We start from the raw sequence: 15353 nt of genomic DNA, 5'->3' as shown, positions 1-15353 counted from the left end.
TATTAATTAATAAGAAAGAAATGTGATTTTCCCATTCAATAGGTTTCATATGTTTATTTTTACAGTGATGACTTTGACTATGCAGATGATGCTAATGAAGGTCTATGTCTCCATACAATTGTGAATATGTATTACAGAATCCAAATTAACCTTAAATGGACATAAAAAAGTTTTCCTTTAATAAAATTGCTTAAGGTGCAATATATTGAAAAAACTTCAAAATTAACAATTAGTCATTTTATATGTGTCTTTCAAAAAAGATTTCAAGATTGTATCAAAATTTAAACATTTCAGAATTATTAGACATCTATCAATAGTTTACTTTATGTTCAATTGTCGGTGACTATAACTTTAGCTTCTTATCTGTTCATTCTCTTCGGCAGTAAAACTCAGATTTATTAGGTTTATGATACTAAAATATTGTCCTCCTCATCAAGTTATTTAATTATACATATTCTTGTCCACAATTATTTCCATATATTTGTACAGAAATATTAATGTGTAAAGTATATAGTGTTAATCAGCAATGAATTAATAACACAATTAGATCAAAGTTTTATTAATTATATAATGACATTTGTCACCAATTCTCTGGTTAATCATATTGATATAAAAGAACCATTATCCATGTCCCAAAATTAGAACTCCAGAAAGAAAGTGACCTAATGTGACATGAATTCTCAATAAGTCTGGCCAAAGTCAGGAATTAGGGAGGGTTATGTAAGAAAGACATGAGGAGACTATCACACAATTGGAAGAGTCTTGAGCTGGTGGAACCAGCCTTTGTAAAGATAGTGAGTATGAAGACTAGCAAGATTTACAAAGTAGAATCAACATGATTTGGATAATATGTGAGAAGTACAAGAGAAAAGAAAGCTGTCAAGGTGATCCAAAGTTTTCTGATTTAAGAAGCTGGGTAACAAGAAAACTTACAACATACCAAAGGAAGAAAACATTTGGGGGATAAGAAAAATTATGAATTCATTTTTAGATACATTTGAAGTTAAGATGTCAGAATATTATTTAAATCAACATGTCTAGTAGGCAACTAAATATATGGCATCAAAATGCAGAACAGAAATTGGAGCCAGAAATACAAATTTTAATGGGATCTGAAGCCTCAGTGTTAAATCTGCTTGTGTGAGTAAACAAAACATTGATGGGAGCTAATAGAAAAGAGTGTGTCAAAGACAGAGTCATAAAAAATGACAAAATTTTAGAGGCAGGCTAAAGAAGACAATATATAAAAAGACAGATCAGAGAAAGCATTATGTCAGTTAGGCAAGAGGTAAATATAATTGCTATGGCCAGTGGTCCAGTTGGAATAGATTGACCAAAACTTATTAAGAATGAAATAGTGTGGAGAGCCAGAAAGTCAGAATTCACAAGAGGAGGAAATCATGGCAGGCTGATATAGTCGAAAATGTCTTTATAAAAACCTAAAACATGGCTTGAATTTAAAAGTTCTATAGAATATAGCCAGATTTTAAAAAAAATAAAGAAGAGGACATATTTGATGACATAAACAATACATGACAAAGAACTGTAGCAGGAATAAACATGGTTCTTATAATACAAGGAATACTCCAGGTTTTCACTGTGTGAAAGTATTGGATAGGTATGGGCTAGGTTGGAAGAAATGGGATAACTGGGAGAGAAAGGTTATAATTAACATCAGAGAGGCACCTGGGTGGCTCAGTTGGTTAAAGCCACTGCCCTTGGCTCCGGTCATGACCCCAGAGTCCCAGGATGGAGTCCTGCATTGGGCTTCCAGCTCCATGGGGCATCTGCTTCTCCCTCTGACCTTCTCCCCTCTCATGCTCTCTCTCATTCTCTCAAATAAATAGATAAAATCTTTAAAAATAAAAAATAATTAAAAAATAAAATATGATTAACATCATGGAGAAAAGAAAAGTTAATGGAGGCTTTTGTGTAGGGAAGCAATGTATATAACTGGCATCCAATCATGGATTTTCCAGAAGTAATGAATAGATAGGAGTTTAAAAAGCAAGCTGGGCACCTACTCTTATAAACCAGGAATGAGTGGTAATGAATTTGACTAGGGTGGTAGGACAAGAAAAAAAGGAGAGTGAGCTCCAGAAATGGAAACATTTTAAAATAAAAAGTAAATAAACTTAGTGCCTGATCTCTATTTCCCAAAAATTATATGAAAGAAATGAATAAGTCAAAGATGACTCCAAGATTTAATCCTTAAGTGACTGGGAACTTAATCGGGAGAGGAGATCTGATATGAAGCACTAATTTAGAAAGGGAAGTATATGTTTGTTTTGGTATCTGTTAAGCTTATAGTGATGGAATCCATCCAAGAAAATAATGTTCATTGGGCAACTGGTGAAAGAGTTGGAACTCGAGTAAATGGACTTGAATTATATTGTTAGAAATATAAACATATGACAAATGATGATAGCTTGCTAAAATTTTATAGCCATTTGATCATTTTTATGTATTTTAACCATTTTGAAAATATTATCAGGTATGTAATAAAAATATGAAGATTCCAGGGAATGTATTTATCTCTTTATTTGTCATTTAAGCTATTTTTCTTTTTTTTTTAACTTAAATTCAATCAGCCAAGGTATAGTATATCATTAGTTTTTGATATAATGTTCAATGATTCATTGTGTATTATCCCGTGCTCATGTGTATTATCCAGTGCTCATCACATCACGTGTCATCTAATCTTTACAACAAAACTTCAGTCTAGATCTTGTTGTTATTAACTGTATTGCAAACATAAAACCACTGTAAGATACAGAGCAGTTAAGTGACTCGAGCAAGTTTATATAGCAACAGAGTAGGATTAAATGTGGTTCTCTGAATACAGAGCTTGATAAATAGGCATCACACAATATTGACTGCAGATGCTAAGGGTGAAGAAGCTCCAAATATTCATAGAATGGAAATTAGTTGATTCTGCTGAAACTGAAGGACTGAATAATTTATTTCAAATTTATCTGGAAACACCCATGAAATAAAATCTGTAAGATAATTGGCAAATAATGTATGATAAAATTGACTTTCTTCTTCCAGAAAGAGGAAACACTTCATCTACTCACTGTATATGCATTAAAGAAAATGTATCTTAAGCAGTAAGTATATAAATATTATCTGTGATTGTGTAGATTTAATATTTACAAATTTTAGTAACTTCTTTACATGTTTTCAAAGACAAAAACAATGGTTTTAGCTTTGTACTGACCTATATGCAAATTTTCTAGTTACTGATTTAGAAGTAGTTTTTAAAAACGATACATACCTGGAAATTTTGAATACAACAATCTGCCCTTTGTATACAATGGCTGTTATGACAAGACAATACAACTGAAGATAAGGCTGCATAGTAACAGTGGATATTTGAAACTAGAACAATGAGCTTTCTTGAGATAAATTTTTCAATACATTTCTAAAATTCTGAAAGTAACTATGGGTCATGCACTATAATTATGTGTTATAGAAAATGAATAAAAGATGTTCTTCAAAAACAAGTAAAAAGTAATATTAAAACTCCTTCTTTGTTCTAATTTGAGAAGAATGCTACCATACATTTAATCCAAAATAAATTTTACTTTATAGCATTCAGGATCATATGCAAACTAATATTAAAGCTCATATGTATCACACACACACACATACAACACAATAAAATATGGCATCAACTTTTCTTGATTTTTTTTTTTTTTATTTTATAAGCAAAGTTAAACTGGGACACCTGGGTGACTCAGTGGGTTAAGCCTCTGCCTTCAGCCCAGGTCATGATCTCAGGGTTCTGGGATTGAGCCCTGCATTGGGCTCTCTGCTTGGCAGGGAGCCTGCTTCCCCCTCTCTCTCTGCCTGCCTCTCTGCCTGCTTATGCTCTCTCTCTCTCTCTCTCTCTCTCTCTGTCAAATGAATAAAATCTTTAAAAAAATAGGCAAAGTTAAACTATCAATATTTTCTTCATTTTTTCCACTGTGGAAACAAGACTCATTTCAAATATTTATATCCTATAGGCAACATATTAGCAAATTCTCATAAAGAAGAAAAAGGCCAGACATATTGTGCCTAGTAATGAATTCCAACTAGTCTTTTGTAAGGAAATTATATACTTTATTTCTTAAGGTATCTCTAATAAATAGTAAATATGCTTTAAATATTTAAATTGAATAAATAGTAAATATGCTTTTGAAATAAGGATATTTATTTCTTAGATTAGCAGGAATTTATCTGTAGGACTTAGCAAAAACTAGAACAAAAACTATCAAAGATAAGATTCAGTAGAAATTTAAATGAGTTTCTGGCATTGATAAATTGAATAGTCAGGGTAGTCGATAGAAATGTGCATGCTACTTACTGAAGACACTTTATTACTGCCTAGAATAACTAAGGCTTGCTTATCCTTGATTAGATTAAAAAAGAACCTCTAAGAGGTTAAATGCATACCTGTATGAAACAGTAGTCATCATCTTACCTTTACTGGATTTAATATTAACTAAGTGCTGTTGGTCTTATCTCTAAGGAACTTCTGACCCTGATCCTGGAATGTAGGCCAGATTTAAAAAAGAAAAAAACAAAATCCACTGTTAGGCAATTAGAATTTTTTTTTTTTTTAACTCCAGCATCCCAGCGGAGCTCCTAGATTAAAAATAATAGACTTAACCAAAATAATTTCTCAACAATTTGGTTTAATATCAGTTTACCTCTTGTCAAAGAAAAGTTGTCTACTTCTATACTAGTGATATAGAAAATATTTTGGTCATTACATAGTTTCTTGGGTTAAACAAAAGGGCATTATGCAGTATTTAATTAATAATTAATCTTTATTCAAAGCCTGATAATTCAAAGTGAAAGATATATCAGCCAGGAAATTGAGTCACGTCATAACTACAAAACTTCTTTGCCCACCTTGCCTGAATTGGCACTATATTCCCCTAAGTACACTTCTGAATACCAACATGAGAAAAATTTGTTCCTTTTTCCCAACTACCCACCAAGCTACATAACACACTACTCTAAATCAGGCCTTCGCTTTGTTTTACTTATTATAACCTTATTTTTAAAAAGTTATTTTTATGGACAGCCTGTGTGGCTCAGTCAGTTAAATTTCAACTCTTGATTTTCCTCAGGTCATGGTGTCAAGGTTATGACATCAAGTCCCACCTTGCACTCTTCACTGGGCATGGGGCCTGTTTAAGATTCCCTTTCTCTCTCTCCCTCTGACCACTCCCCAACACGTGTTTTTCTCTCTCAAAAAGGAAAAAAAGTTATTTTTACTGATATATTTATTTGGGCTCATTATGTTTATTATTAAATATAATGTCTAAAACAAAAATAGGAAACCTCTTCATCTAATTCTCCAGGAAATGTAACCTGGTTTCATAACCTTATAGACATTTTTAATATAAGCACAAATATATATGTATTTGCATTCAAATTTTACAAAAATTAATTAATGCTTTATTCATTGTTTTCTATTATGTGTGCATGCATGGGTGCATGTGTGGGTTATTAATATTAGATTGTAATTTTATTATGGTCTTTGGATAAATCTTTGTATTCAGTACTCAGTGTTACAAAATTATAATCCTCTTTCCTATTTAGATATTCCTTAATAACTAAAATTATTGATTTATTTCTGAAATTTATTATATCCACTGAAAACAGATAATTTGGCAAATTGGATTTTAGATAAATTTTAAAGCAAATAATAAAAAATTTGCATAAATTAAAATAAGCTACTTCTGCACACCAAATTGATATTCTGTGGTATTATAATATCACCACAGAAAATATACTTGAGGGGCACATGGGCGGCTCAGATGGTTAAGCATCTGCCTTCAGCTCAGGTCATGATGCCAGGGTCCTGGGATCGAGCCCAAGGCTGGCTCCCAGCTCAGCGAGGATGCTGCCTCTGCCTCTGTCTGTCTCCCTCTCAAATGAATAAAACCTTTAAAATACAAATACATATATATATATGACTTCATCTGGGCTGCTGACATGCCTACATGCCTTCCAGACTGAGGAAGACTTAGAAACTTCAGGGCTATGTGAGCCACAGCCAGGGCTCCATCAGCAAGCATGGGAAGTACCTAGGAGGCCAGGGTAATGCTAGTGGCATTCATCACCACAGGATCGGCTTCAACAAACACCCAGGATACTGTGGATAAGTTGGTAGGAGACATCACCACTTAAAGAGGAACTAAAGCTTCTACCCAAATGTCAACCTTGATAAACTGTGGACCTCAGTCAGTGAGCAGACACTGGGAAATTCCACCAAAAACAAGACTGGAGGTGCTCCTATCATGGATGTGGTGCAATGGGGCTACTACAAAGTTTTGGAAAGGGGAAAACCCCCAAAACATCTTGTCATCAAGAAGGCCAAATCCTTCAGTAGAAGAGCAGAGGACAAGATTAAGGGTGTAGGGGGATGTCTGTGTTCTAGTAGCTTGAAGCCAGTAGCTTGGGTGGGGGGGCTAATTAAATGCTAACAAGTGCTCCCTCCCCCCCAAAAAAGGAAGAAGAGAAAAGAAAATATACTTGAAAATACTTTAGGGGGAGATGGATATTCACCATTTATATCCTTTAACATGGAACATAGTTTTGTTGAAAACCAAAGGGAGACCATAACTGGTCTTCCTGGTTGGACCTGGGTGGAAACCAGGGTCAGGATCAATAATATTTTCTTATGTGTCCATGATATATTTCAGACAGGATAGTTCCCCAGAAACTAAATATCTAAGGACTGATAGCATGAAAAGCTTTTTACTTCCACCCGCCTGATGACATGCAATATTATGTACATATTATGTATAATATTAAAATTCTTAAATATTATGGATATAGGAAAACTTTGAAGACATTGCAGGTTTATTTCCAGCCCACCACAATACAGCAAAAAATGCAATAAAGTGCGTCAAATTTTCCTGTTTCTCAGTACATGAAAAAGTTAGATGTACACTATACTGTAGTCTATTAAATGTGCAATAGCATTATGGTTAAAAACAAGGTACACATCTTAAGTAAAAAATACTTTTCCAGGGGCGCCTGGGTGGCTCAGTGGGTTAGGCCTCTGCCTTTGGCTTAGGTCGTGATCTCAGGGTCCTGGGATCGAGCCTCGCATCGGGCTCTCTGCTCGGTGGGAAGCCTGCTTCCTCCTCTCTCTCTCTGCCTCTCTGCCTACTTGTGATCTCTCTTTCTGTCAAATAAATAAATAAAATCTTAAAAAAAATATTTTTCCAAAAAAGGGGCTTTACTGAAGGCTGGGGTGGTCATGGCAATTTCTTAAAATAAGACAACAATGAAGTTTCCCATATAGATGGACTCTTCCTTTCACAAACCATTTCTATGTAGCATGTGCTGCTGTTTGATAGCTTTCTACCCAAGGTAAAATTTCTTTCAAAGTCAGAGTCAGTCCTCTTCAATCCTGCCACTGCTTCATCAGCTAAGCTTATGTAATGTTCTTTTTTTAAATTTAATTTTATTTCTTTTCAGTGTTCCAAAATTCATTGTTTATGCACCACACCTGGTTCTCCATGCAATACATGCCCTCCATAATTCCCACCACCAGGCTCAACCAACTGCCAACGCCCCTCCCCTCCAAAACCCTCAGTTTGCTTCTCAGAGTCCACAGTCTCTCATGATTTGTTTCCCCCTCCAATTCCCCCCCTCATTTCTCCTCTCCACCTCCCAATGTCCTCCAAGTTATTCCTTATGCTCCACAAGTAAATGAAACCACATAATAATTGACTGTCTCTGCTTGAATTACTTCAGCATAATCTCTTCCAGTCCTGTCCATGTTGCTACAAAAGTTGGGTGTTCATCCTTTCTGATGGAGGCATAATACTCCATAGTATATATGGACCATATCTTCTTTTTTTTTTTTTTAGATTTTATTTATTTATTTATTTGACAGAGAGAGAGAGAGAGAGAGAGAGAGAGAGATCACAAGTAGGCAGAGAGGCAGGCAGAGAGAGGGGGAAGCAGGCTCACTGGTGAGCAGAGAGCCTGATGCGGGGCTCAATCCCAGGACCCTGAGATCATGACCTGAGCCGAAGGCAGAGGCTTAACCCACTGAGCCACCCAGGTGCCCCAATGGACCATACCTTCTTTACACATTTGTCCGTTGAAGGGCATTTTGGTTCTTTCCACAGTTTGGTGACTGTGGCCATTACTGCTATGAACATTGGGGTGCATATGGCCCTTCTTTTCACTACATCAGTATCTTTGGGGTAAATACCCAGTAGTACAATTGCAAGGTCATAGGGAAGCTCTATTAAGGAATCTCCACACTGCTTTCCAAAGTGGCTGTACCAACTTGCATTCCCACCAACAGTGTAAGAGGGTTCCTCTTTCTCCACATCCTCTCCAACACATGTTGTTTACTGTGGTGTTAATTTTGGCCATTCTAATTGGTGTAAGGTGGTATCCCAATTTTTGATTTGAATCCCCCTGATGGCTGATGATGAGGAACATTTTTTCATGTGTCTGTTAGCCATTTGTAGGTCTTCTTTGGAGAAGTGTCTGTTCATGTCTTCTGCCCATTTTTTGATGTGATTATCTGTTTTGTGTATGCTGAGTTTGAGGAGTTCTTTATAGATCTTGGATATCAGCCCTTTGTCTGTACTGTCATTTGCGAATATCTTCTCCCATTTCCATTTCATGGATTGCCTCATTGTTTTGTTGACTGTTTCCTTTGCTGTGCAGGAGGATTTGATCTTGATGAAGTCCCAAAAGTTCATTTTTGCTTTTGTTTCTTTTACCTTTGGAGACATATCTTGAAAGAAGTTGCTGTGGCCAATGTTGAAGAGGTTACTGCCTATGTTCTCCTCTAGGATTTTTATAGATTTTTGCCTCACATTTATGTAATATTCTTAATCCTTTGCTGTCATCACTGCAATCTTTAGAGCATCTTCACCAGGAATAGATTCTATCTCAAGAAACTACTTTCTTTGCTCACCCTTAAGAAAGAAATTCTCATCCATTAAAGTTTTATCATGCAATTATAGTCACATCTGCAGGCTCTATTTCTGATTCTAGTTCTCCCCCTATTCCCACCACATTTGTAGTTACCTCTTCCATTTAAGTCTCGAACCCTTCCAAATCCTGAGGATTGGAATTCACTTCTTCCAAACTCTTGTGAATGTTGCTATTTTGACCTCTTTTCATGAATCACAAATATTTTTAATTTTTTAAAACCTTTCCAGAAGGTTTTCAGTTTACTTTTCCCAGATCCATAAGCAGAATCTGTATGGAAGCTGTAGTTTTACAAAATCTATTTCTTAAATAATGAGAGTTGAAAGTCAAAATTACTCCTGTATCCATGGGTTTCAGAATAGTTGTGTTAGCAGGCATGAAAACAACATTCATTTTATTGTCCATCTCTATCAGAGCTCTTGACTGACCAGGTGCATTGTCAATAAGCAGTCATATTTTGAAAGGAATCTTTTCCTCTGAGTAATAGGTCTCAACAGTGAATTTAAAGTATTCAGTAAACCATGTTGTAAACAGATGTGCTGTGATCCAGACTTTGTTGTTCCATTTACATAGCACAGGCAGAGTAGATTTAATGTAATTCTTAAAGGTCCCAGGATTTTTGAAATAGTAAATGAGCATCGGTTTCAAATGCAAGTCACCAGCTACATTAACCCCTAACAAGAGAGTCAGTCTGTCCTTTGGAGCTTTGAAATCAGGCATTGATTTCCCTTCGCTAGCTATGAAAGTTCTGGATAGCATTTTCTAATAGAAGACAGTTTCGTCTACAATGAAAATCTGTTGTTTGGTGTAGCCACTTTCATTAATGATCTGAATTCTGCCAACCGCCAAATGGGCCTAGAAGAAACCCCAAGATCCAGAAAAGAACTTAACCTAGTTGACACCTTGAATTTAGTCTATGAGACTGTGAGTAGAGGCCTTGTAACCATGACCACATGCTTGACCCATGAGAACTATGAGATTATAAATATGTTTTACTCCACGAAGTATGTGGTAATTTGTTGCACAGCAATAGAAAACTAATGCAGACACTGATGGCTTTTGTTCAGGGCTATATTTTCCAGAATGACTGTCTGGAAAGTGGTGTTGGATTATTAGTCTCTCTGCATAAATTTGGAGACAGGGTTGCTTACTAATCAATATAATGAAGGTCTCCTCCTAGAGCAAAGGGCAAATTTACCTACTGACCATAATAAAATATTCAGTGTCCCTAAGCCCAGGGTTCCTCAGCCATGATGTAAAGCCACTACCTGTGAAGTGTCTACCTAGCCCCCTCCACATCACCCTTGTGGGATATGGAGTACAAGGAAAACTAACTCATACATGAAAATCCTTCTTGCTGTTCTGTTAAGTATAAAGACTTCAGAACAGGAGGCTCATATCCTCTGCCATTATCCATGAAACTGGCAGCCTGACTTATTAGTTTGCGCATAGGGTAAAATCTCAGAACCTTCACAGTTCTTGACAAGTTCTGCCTTACTCACTTTTGTATTTCCAACCTCTAATACAAGGCCTGGCATAATGCCTAACATATAGCAGGAGAGCAACATAAAAAAATTAAAGTGATAAATTAACTAATGAATCCAGTACAACTTCTATAATATAAAGGAACTTTTCCTCATAAAATATTATGTCTTTTATAATTTGTATAATTTATTTAAAATTCAATTTTCTATAATACCTTTATTAATAAATTTTAAATAAGGAAATTTTATATTTATTTTTTTATTCCCCAACAGATCATATGCTATTTGAGAACATGGATTTTTCCTAGTTTTTATATATAGTGGCTACAGAATATATCATTTAATATATTGTAAGTATCTAATAAATGTATCCATTGATTTATTAAATTTTATTTTTACTGTAGTCACACACAATTGCAGAAGCAGATCTTTCCACATCATTTGCAACTGATCTCCTAACTAATCTGCCCATTTTTAAATAATGAATACAATGCAATCACTAGCTATTTGAATAATATTCAACCTTTTTAATATAAAGACTTCTGGTGCTAAGTGATTTCTTATGGAAGTATTTGGATTATCAATATGAGTGTCATTAATAATATCCTCACACTTTACCTATGGCATACAGGCCTGGGATGCTATGTTCTCAAGAAAGCTAGTATGACAATGCTACTATGTTAGAAAAAATTATAAAAAATTTAAAAATACTTTTTCTCCTTTTGTGTGTATTGAATGTCATTCATATTAATTATCTAATACTCACTAGGTAAGATAAGTAATGTGCTATGAATGAGGAAAGTAAAACATATAAATTGCCTATGTCACACACAAACACACACACTAACAAAAGACTACTACTAAAAAGTAGGTCTCTTGGGTCACTGCCCAGAGAATCTTTAGGTATGTTGTCTATTTTATAAGCTGCATGAGATAAAGGAGAACCCATGGAAATCTTAACTGCAAAGTTAAATAAGTATATACTTTGGGCTTAAAAATTGCCAAGAACTCTTTAGTAGGGCAAAATAAACTCTCTTGGATTTGGTAATGGTCTTGGTATTTTCTATCTTCATTTCAATAGTTCAGTTTAATTTGGAATCCCCTGAGATGAAGCTGCGAAGGGAAATTTGTTTCAGTATGCACCTGTCTCTACAGAAAATTCTCATCAGGTAAAAGACAGCCTAAGTATAGCAATTTGTCTAATTTGAAAGTTGCCTCTAATAAGTTCCTTTGTCATTTACACCTGACACTTAAAATTCAATATTGAAGTTTCAGCAGCAGCTTGAAGCTACTAGAAAAATAAGAACCTGGACATCTCTACCCAATACCTGAATACTTCTATCCTAAAAGTATCCAGTGATAAACTTCAGGAGGCATTTGAATACCCTGAAATTTTATGTATGTGCTTATTTTGTATTATGAGCATATTTTTAAGGGAAAGTTTATACAGGTTTGATCAGATTCTCATGGCCTAAGGAAAGAAATTGAAGAGATTATAAGCATAGACTGGTTATTCTAGAATCTAGATTAGTTTTAATGAATAGTTTTCATTCTTGTTATAAAACATTGTGTAATTTATTATGTCATTTTTCATTGAGAAAAACTTTCTTATAAATCAAGTTATTTAATCAATAAGAATGTGTCCATTTACCAATACTTTCCTAAGATTACACACTATACTTTATTAATGATAACCATCTCCAAAACCTTGATTTCAAGCTTCCAATTCTTTCACTCATCCTCGGAGCACACTAAATACACTGTCTGCACTCTAAAAATTCTTCAGTTCTTCTGGATCTCCAATGCACATATTCACTCTCCATCTCCCACCTCATGTTCATGTTTCCCTTTGCAATCAATTAAATTTCATGGCCCATTATTATTACCATTTCTGTGCATATACCCACAACTCCTTAGCTCATTTCTCTCATAATTTATATTTACCTGATCAAAGCCTCACCCCTGAAGATACTAAAGCTCAAGATGCCTGTTTCAAAGACGGACTGTTTGTAAGCTATCTCAGGCCCACTCTCCCAATTGTTCATGATCCTGTCATCCATCACCTCTCACCTAATCTAAGAATTTGTTCTTGAATTCTTCCCTTTCTCTCCTGCGTCATGGTTTTCTATATATATTAGGTAATTTTTATAACTATATAGACATGCTTTGGGGTAATATTGGAGATTTTTCAGTAGAGATATATTTAGGATAGAGTGGAAGAAGGGAAGAGCACATTTGTAAAAGGTACTTTAACTGGAGATACTTTAGTAGTATATCACAGATTATAAGCTGGCTAAGAAGGGAAACACAAAGGAGGAGCTTGTGCAGTGAAAAGGTGATAAAATCAAATGATCTCTACTCTTGATAAAGTTTGAAGAATTGTTGGATACTGTAAAAATGTAGAAGCATTGGAATTTGGTGGCCAGAGACTAGAATGACTAAAACTGAGATATGAGCTGGGATAGAATTATTTTTAATGCAAATGTCTTGAGTTGTGAAAAAGTTGAGTGGAAGAAAAGCAACTGAGGGAATCAGAGTATTGGTGGATAATTAACATGATTGCTACTGAAGACACTAAAAATCAAGGCAAGGGTATGATGGAAAGAAAGGCAATGATCTAGACATTAAAACCTTGCATAAATGTGTTGTGAGGGTGAGAATAAGTAGATAGGGAAATAAGTAGATGACATCAACAAGGAGAGTTTAATTTGGAGGTTTAGTCTGATAGCATGAACTTCAGAGAAATTGACATAATTTGGGAAAGAAAGGAGAATTTGTTGGAAAAACAGCAAATAGAAGCACAAAAGACACCACCCACCACAGGACCTGAAGTTACATGTGAGAGAGAGAGAAAGAGAGAGAGAGGGAAGAACTTCCCCACTTGACTAAATTTTAGGGAAGTGTGTCCTCAGGGAACAGCTGAATTTCCAGAAGAAGAAATAGAAGGGACACTCAAAAATAGGTTGACAAAGAAAAGATTGCTAGTCCTCCAGATTTCAAGGTGCTCTGGGGGTTAAAGTGTCATGAAATTCTTGGGTGTTTAACACGAGCAATTCTAAGTGGATATTAAAATTATCCCTCATTTATATTCACTAGCCCCAGGGATATAGGCTAGTCTTTTTAGTGCATTCATAAACCATTTAATAATTTTACCTGATTGAATATATTTATGTTTGAATCTCATCCAAGAGAGTGAATCAGAGCCTATTCATTTGTGTGATAACACACTTACAAGGAAAATAGAGCTATCCTGTGGGTTCAGTTGGATTTATCCTTTATAGATTCAACATGAGGTAATTAAATTTTTATCCAATCTGAATAACAAATCCAAAATATCATGATCAAAAATATAGTAGGGGCGCCTGGGTGGCTCAGTGGGTTAAAGCCTCTGCCTTCGGCTCGGGTCATGATCCCAGGGTCCTGGGATCAAGCCCCGTATGGGACTTTCTGCTCAGCAGGGAGCCTGCTTCCTACACTCTCTGTCTGCCTCTCTGCCTGCCTCTCTGCCTATTTGTGATCTCTTTCTTTCAAATAAATAAAATCTTTAAATATCTATCTATCTATCTATATATATATATATATAGTAAAGGTTTTGCAGACTTGCATTTGTCTTGAATTATTTACTAGTCGCTTAATGATAAACTTGAATCAAAAACAAATTTTTCATTGTTTCAAGGAATCTACTTGGCATTTCATGTACCAAAAATCTGTTTTATAATTGGTACCCAGCACTAGGAATCAAGAGTACTTAAGGAAATGTGTAATTACCAATTTATGTTTTTTTACAACTGAAAAGTCATTTGTGAAATTAGTTAATGTCAGAAAGTGCAGGATGAATGAAGAACTGGAATAAAGGGAACTGTATTTTTTTTTTTTTTTTTTTTTTTGCATAACTGTGTCATTGCACTCTGGCAACTTTATGGCTGTCTTCCCACAATAGTATGTATCTGTCAAGGGACTTTGAGTAAAAGGTTCAGCTGGTCAGGCCAACTTCTGGTAATTTTATAGTTGAAGAAGGATAACAAAATAATGCCACTAAACAAAAGAAAGTATTCTTAACTTAGTTTTGGTGAAAAAAATAAAAAAAAACCCAAATCCTATTAATTTTATGTTTATTTTTAGTTAGAACTTTTCCTATAGCCAGTGCCAATTTTTGATTCATCTAGCGAATGAGCATCTAAAAAGATAAGAGTAAGAATAGTTAAAAATTGCATAGTAATAATAGAAAACTGTATTAATATATTCTCTAAGGGAGGCATTATTATCTCCTTTATTTTACACATGAGGATAAAGAGGAATAAAGAAATTAAGTTATTTATTCGAAACCTTAATATCCAATTACAAGCTTTTCTGATGCTATGCCTTCTCATATCACGAGAATTTAATGTTTATATATCTCACCCTACGGTGTTTCTTAAAGCCACTTATTTAAAATATTAATATGGTTCTTGAAAATGAGAGGCTAAATGTGATATATAAAAAAATGAGAGATTACAGAAAAAGAAAAAGAAGACATTACACAAAAGGGTTTTTTAACAATGAGAGAAGCTTGAAGAATGCATGCTGGAGAAAACAGATTGGTTCAGTTTGAAAGCTAAGCAAAGACAATGGGGTTTAAAAGGATTTAATGGGATAAAGAAATTGTTTAGTGGAATAATCTGGAAAAGAAACATAAAGAATAGCAAGATGAAGCCAAAAGCTTTCTTTATTCTGTCAGTTTTTATTTTTGACTGTGTAAAATTAAGGCTATGCTCTGCTGACTCACCTTGCATATGGGCTGACTTCATTTGGTATGTCCAGAAAGGACCTTCTGACTTTCGGCACTCAGTTCTGAAAGAACAATTCAAAAGCCAATAACTGGAGTTTTCCATTTTTTGACTGGTCATTTCATGTTTTTAA

At 34.8% G+C, this 15353-nt stretch overlaps 1 pseudogene; it reads left to right on the top strand.

Moving 5' to 3' along the window:
• Positions 1 to 6002: 6002 nt before the first annotated feature.
• LOC111146655 lies at positions 6003 to 6485 on the top strand (annotated as a pseudogene).
• Positions 6486 to 15353: the final 8868 nt, after the last annotated feature.

The sequence above is a fragment of the Enhydra lutris genome, unplaced genomic scaffold (assembly GCF_002288905.1).
Source record: "Enhydra lutris kenyoni isolate GAN:26980312 unplaced genomic scaffold, ASM228890v2 scaffoldscaffold2, whole genome shotgun sequence".
In the NCBI taxonomy this organism is placed as follows: Eukaryota; Metazoa; Chordata; class Mammalia; order Carnivora; family Mustelidae; genus Enhydra; species Enhydra lutris.
Note: the sequence above shows the minus strand (reverse complement) of the source record. Positions and strands in the feature narration are given on the sequence as shown.